This window comes from Cibotium barometz, chromosome 35 (assembly GCF_041138505.1).
Source record: "Cibotium barometz isolate CiBa-2024 chromosome 35, ASM4113850v1, whole genome shotgun sequence".
Taxonomy (NCBI): domain Eukaryota; kingdom Viridiplantae; phylum Streptophyta; class Polypodiopsida; order Cyatheales; family Cibotiaceae; genus Cibotium; species Cibotium barometz.
The window spans coordinates 42,869,356-42,876,201 of NC_141080.1; positions in this window are offsets into that span (position 1 = coordinate 42,869,356).

The window sequence follows — 6,846 nt, forward strand, 5'->3', positions numbered from 1 at the left end:
AGAAGGAGACCAAGACGATGGTACAACGCATCAAAAAATTTCAAAGGTATCAAGAAATAACTTAGTACTTTAAAGAAAGTCATTCACGAAGATGAATCTATTGCCGTATTGTTAAAAAGTGTTGACAAAGAACCTTATGAATCACTTATTGCTACACTTAAAAATTTAAGATATAGAATCATCTCTACTTGAATATGAATCAAAAGTCAACGATAAAGAATCATTCAAATCACATTCAAGTGAGTACTGGCACTATACATAAAGGGTGGGAGATTTTAGAGGACAAATCAATCAACATCTCAACTTCCAAGATGTTATCACTGCAAAAAACTTGGTCATACCAAGAATGGATGTCACAATAAAAATAAACCAAAGCTTGTTTGTGAGTATTGTGGAAAAATTGGTCACCTAGAAGAAGATTGCTATCACAAAAAGAGGCAGGAAAACTACATCAAGGTCAAAGCTATCCCAACTTAAGACACTTTTCTAGAGAACGAACCATTATACTTTTCACCCCTCTTATCTCTACAAAAAGTGTGATGTAATCAACCTTTGAGACCATACGATGCACTCAAGTGAAATTCATAGCCAAAGTAACTATAATGACAAAGTAGCATAAGGGCTAAAGTAGCCTAGCACAAGGGGAGAGAGAGGAAGAGTGAAAGCCTAAAAATTTTACCCAATCTAGCATCAAGGGGGGGTGTTAAAATGAGTGATGCAGAGTGCCAAGTCACCCAGCCAAGTTATCCCACATGAGCTATCACAGCTTTGTTGTACTCTCCTCATATAAAAGGCGTCCATTTCAAAGCAATGTATCACATCAACTCAACTCAAGCATCAATAATATCAAGTAAGTCTATTTGCTTCATATTTGTCTATCTCTTTTAGTCTTGCCATTTGGTTAAGCAATCATGTTTAGCATTCTATTTTATCCACCAGAGCTTAGCCTAGCTCTCGGTCCATGTTTTTCAACATTGTACCAAGCCTCTTTTTTGCTTCTTCACCTTAAGGAGGGACTCTACACGAGGGTTGCATTTTGATCCAATCATTCAACTTGAAGTGTAAGGGCTTCCCCACAACTCTAGTGTGGTATTGTACCAAGCCTCTTTCTTACTTTTTCACCTTTTGAGGGACTCTAAAACATAATTCTCTCTCTCTCTCTCTCTCTCTCTCTCTCTCTCTCTCTCTCTCTCTCTCTCTCTCTCTCTCTCTCTCTCTCTCTCTCTCTCTCTCTCTGTATTCTTCGATTTCTTTGGAAACATGCCTATACCCCCTATTTCTTGTAGTGTTTAGAGACTTGGGAACAAAATATCCATCATCTTAATTACATCAAGTCCAAATATGAGCTAGAAATGCTAGTTATCTATGGCCATTTTGTGAGCTATATGGTACTTACATAGAGTTAAACTTTTTCTCTCCCATTCATTTCTAGTGACTTCTACCATCTGTTGAAATTTGAGCATTGTGATGAGCTATGGTGGATCATACACTAGAATCAATATCATTAATAAAGTGATTAGCAAATGATTAAGATGTAATTAGTGAATAATTAGCAAATAGATTAATGTAGGCATGGATACTCAAAAACCAGCAAATTCTCATTAGGGCTATGCCTCAATTTATAGAGTTTACATCAAGCATCAAATCCCATTGATTTCTCCATGATTCACTCCCAGAATATCTCCACCTTTTGCCTGATTCTCTCCACCTCTTCTCTTTTCCCTGAATATCTCCCAGAATATCTCCACACTCCTAAATTCTCTCATGCTACCCTTTATTCTCTCCCAGTAGATTCTTCTCACCTTTTCACAGGTTCTTTCACAATTACATCTCCTCTTTTACAGCCTCTATCCAAGAGCTTGTTTCCACACACACCCTATTCACTTGTATATTTCAACACCTCCCCTCAAGTGAATACTCCTAGTACACCTAGACCCTATACCAAGTTTGCCTCCCCTTACTTGATAGTCCGCGACCAGTGTCTACTCCTCCCCTCAAGTTATCTTAGCACACCTGGACCCTGTATCAAGTTTCTCTCTTACTTGACAGTCCGCGACCAGTGCCTCAAGTCCCTAAACTCCATAGTCCTTGACACTCTCTCTCTCTATGTGTCCAAGGCTACTATAAGTGCCCGCGACCTTGACTAAAGTGCTCACACATACATCTACCACATGGCCTACATCATCGGTGGCTCAGAGGTGGTTTTACTTTATTGGGGCAGGTTACATTGGGTTGTGGGGTCTCTCTCTCTCTCTCTCTCAGAGATTTTCACATGGCTCCTCACTCTTTGGAGCCTCACATCTTCTCTTGTCTTCAGTCTTCTTGTCGTGGCAGCTTCTCTCCACGCGTCCGTCTCTTCTTTCAGTCTTCTTGTCGTGTGGCAGCTTCTCTCCACGCGTCCGTCTCTTCTTTCAGTCTTCTTGGGGCAGCTTCTCTTCTCGTGGCAGCTTCTCTTCTCGTGTCCATGTCTTCCTTCAGATCTTCTTCTCGGTGTGGATCCTCTTCTTGGAAAGAGATATTCTTCTTCTTTCATGGTTGGGGCCATGAGCTCGTCCGTCAGGTCATTTTACTCCATGTGAGCAACATGTTTCAATGTTTTGCTGACAGTTCCTTTGGGTTTTTGATGTTTATCTTTTGTTATTATGCAATGCAAACCCAAATTTATGTGGGAGGTCTTACCTCTTGCCTTATTCTGGACAAGGGCAGTGTCTGTTCCCATTTTTACACTGATGCAATGTGCCCTATACATAATGCGTATAGCATCCATTCTTATGCACATTCCCAAATGCAACTCTGGCTTTGAATAATCTTGTATTTGAGTGAGATTTATAGGCATTAACCAAGGGTTAAATGCAAAATGATGATTTTCACAAATTTATCAGTACAATTTTACCAGAAATTATATTAAATCAAGGGTAACCAATTTGTACGGGATGGTTGGAGTATCAATCCAACTCCGATTTGCAATCTGAAGTTATAGGGATCTGTATCAGATACCTAATGGTTAATTTGAACCCTCAATTGCACCAAAATACAGTGATTAGCACTGATTAATCACTGATTAGCAAATTAATGCTCTGTTTTGTGTGCAAAAAACAGAGTATGCGGGGAGTCCAGATCTGGTGCCTTCCACTTCAAATGAGCTCAAATGCTTTCAAAGGCATCAATAGCAATGAGTCTAGTAGAGGATTAAGCCAAGAAACACAAGATTTGACCAAAGTCACCTGCTGCAGATTTGATGAAGAGCTTGGATCTCACTGTAGACTTGATGAAACTCAATTCTGTCTTCACTTGCTTGTAGAGCATGCTTGATTACCCCTTGGGCTAAGAGGAATTAGAAGGATTTGACTTGATGAAGTAGCAATGGCAAAAACTGCAGAGAAAAAAGGCACCAGTGAAAAACGCGAAATCTCCTAAATCCTTTGGCGGTTTGCTGCGCCGTTTCGATGGGTTTGTAGCCAGGGTGTTGGCTAGCTTGTGTTAGAAGCACAAGACCTAATTCTATGTGTGCAAGGTGCTAGAGATCCTCCACTGGCTGGGGGTGAAGGGGAAAGTGAAAAACTCACTAAAAATTTGATTTTTTGCTAATTACCTACTAATCCTAATTAACTAACTAATGGGCTCATAAACCTAATTGATTCTAGGCATGGCTCTGATACCATGTTGAAATTTGAGCATTGTGATGAGCTATGGTGGATCATACACTAGAATCAACATCATTAACAAAGTGATTAGCAAATGATTAAGACGTAATTAATGAATAATTAGCAAATAGATTAATGTAGGCATGGATACTCAAAAACCAGCAAATTCTCATTAGGGCTATGCCTCAATTTATAGAGTTTACATCAAGCATCAAATCCCATTGATTTCTCCATGATTCACTCCCAGAATATCTCCACCTTTTGCCTGATTCTCTCCACCTCTTCTCTTTTCCCTGAATATCTCCCAGAATATCTCCACACTCCTAAATTCTCTCATGCTGCCCTTTATTCTCTCCCAGTGGATTCTTCTCACCTTTGCACAGGTTCTTTCACAATTACATCTCCTCTTTTACAGCCTCTATCCAAGAGCTTGTTCCCACACACACCCTATTCACTTGTATATTTCAACACCATCTTGGTTTGGATATGGTAATTACATAGAGTTAAACTTTTGCTCTCCCATTCCTTTTTTTGGTGACTTCTACCATCTTGGTTTGGATAGCACATAGGATATTGTTTATGCTCTTGGCTTAGCCATTTACTTGTGGACCATGGTTGCTCAATCATTATTTCAAGTGGGAAACCAAAGCGTACAAACACTTTCTCATGAAGTAACTTAGTAGTTGACCTTTTGCATTGTCTTTTTAGTTGTTTGGGATCTACTAATTTTATCCACTAATCTAGGTAGGGACAATATAATAATCCCTTAGTGTCTAAACTAATGAGCTTTTGCTTCACTTATCAAAGGTTTGAAGTGATATCACGAGGCATTCTATCCTTGTCTTGGGCCATGGGCAACCATTTGAAATAATTTATCACATCATTTTATCAGATTTTGTAGCATCTCTAAAGAGGTCCAACCACCATAGGCTCCACCTAAAGGACCTTGTGAGTGATGGAATTAGTTGCAAAGTTTCCTCTCTAATGAGCACATTAGAGCCTCACTTAGGAGTATAGCATGTAGCCAATGCTTTGCCTAGCTTGCACAACTCATGATTCTAGGTTACACAACTCATGCGTCTTTTTTTAAGAACCCATTCTTTTGTTAATTTTTTAACTTTAGGAAATAAAGATCTAACACAAATCCAATTTTTCTCTAATATATCATGTAGCCAATGCTTTGCCTGGCTTACACAACTCCTGAGCCTTTTTTTACCCATTCTTTTGTTGATTTTTAAACTTTAGGAAATAAAAGAGCTAACACAACTCTAATTTTTCTCCAAGGTTCACTTAGGTAGGGTTACTAGTTCATACTTAGCCACTTGCTCAAGGATCATTTTGAACTAAACTTGAACCTTCTTGACTAGTTCCTGAGCTTGTTTCACTTGATATTTCTCCAACACTACATTGGGGTACTCTCTCAAAGCCCAAGGAACTTTGGTGGGTTATGATAAGGATTTCCTCTTGTTTTAGGTAGGCTTGCAAACGATTTCCTTTTAATCAACTCACGTTGGGAGGCTTCTTTAGAACTCACCTCGACCACTTTCAATAATGATAATATAATCATCCTTGATGAATTTCCACACATGCTATAATTTTTTGCAGTACTTCACTTTTGGAGGTCTTTTTTTTCTAGGCCTTGGCGATTAGTAATTTCCTTGGATCAAGGGTTTCCCATATAGTCAATGATGGGATCTCCTTAATTTGGGCCCAAATTAAGGAGATCCCATTGATCCAACGATCTCCTTAGTCAATGGGATCTCCTTAATTTGGTCCCAAATTAAGAAGATCCCATTGATCCAAGGATCTCCTTAATCAATGGGATTTCCTTAATTTGGGCACTCATATTGGTCAAGATAATCATAGGGTTCATAGATTTTTTAACCATCTTGCTAATTGATTGGTATTATTAGACCATCTTGTTAGAGATGGTTGGTATTCTTAGACCATGAGGATCCTCTATAGCATGAAGCATGATATACTAAGACAATATATAGCATGGATTTATAAGGTTCCCCCCTTAAAGAAATATGGGAAAACATCAAGGAGATGGAATAGTTCTACAATTGTATTGACTACACATAAGATTTAGAACTCCTTTGTGAGGCTTCCAACGATGGAGCCTACTTCAAGAAAGGGGCATGTCGTCATTTTAGAGACCCAATTGTAATTTCTATCTTTTATGTAATGTGACTTGTTTAAGTCATGGGCATTAGTAGGCCAAGCATATGGATTTGTAATGCCATTGTAAAGGTTGTGATTATAAAGACAAGTTAGTTTTGGTTTTTTTTATAGAAGTGGCTGGCTTAGTGTGTTTACACGGCCTAGTATATAAGTGGCTAGTCATTGTATGAACTTTTACACATAATGTAAAGGAAACTCTTGGTTAACTCAGAGAGAGAGAGAGAGAGAGAGAGAGAGAGAGAGAGAGAGAGAGAGAGAGAGAGCTTTAGAGAGTTTCTTGCATGTGTGTGCCTCTTCCATGCTTGCATTTCCTTGTGTGATTAAGTGAGAGAGTCGGCCTTCTTGTATGCACAAGCACCATGAAAATTTATATGTCAATGGAGAAAATGAGGGAGCAGAGTGAAGAAATGGGAGTTGCTTCTCAGAGTAGGGTAATATGATTAGTAGGTACGACCTAGTTCTATCCCACAGGGGGAGTGTGGTATTCTAAATGAATCTTAAAATTAGATCTCATAGAGTGACTAACCTTAAATTGGGAAACCTCTATTCTGATTCCTAGAAACAATGTTTTTTTCCTCATCTATGCAAGGCACATCTGTTGGCCTAGTCCTCTAGTTGCCTAAGACCTTACTTACCTAACATAGAACTTCCAATTAATCTGTTGGAAAGCTACCCAACTAATCGGGTCCACCCGTCCATAGCATGGTGTCATCAGGGCATTCCATCCTCCCACTTTCCACCCAACTCACGCATCAATTTTATTTTCTAATTAGTCCTACCACACTGTGTAACATATATAGATAAGTTTATTAATTAATAACCTCACACATTGTTTGTTTAAACATCCTTTAACAATGATACAACAATGCTTACAAACAAAGGATTTACTAAAAGAAATAGATATAATGTTCAAAATTATCCACCATAGCCAAATCCATGCTCTCTTATTCCTTTACTTTACTCTGCCGCCGCTGCCGTGATCTAGAATTCGACCTTCCAACCTCTATAGGCATCCCTA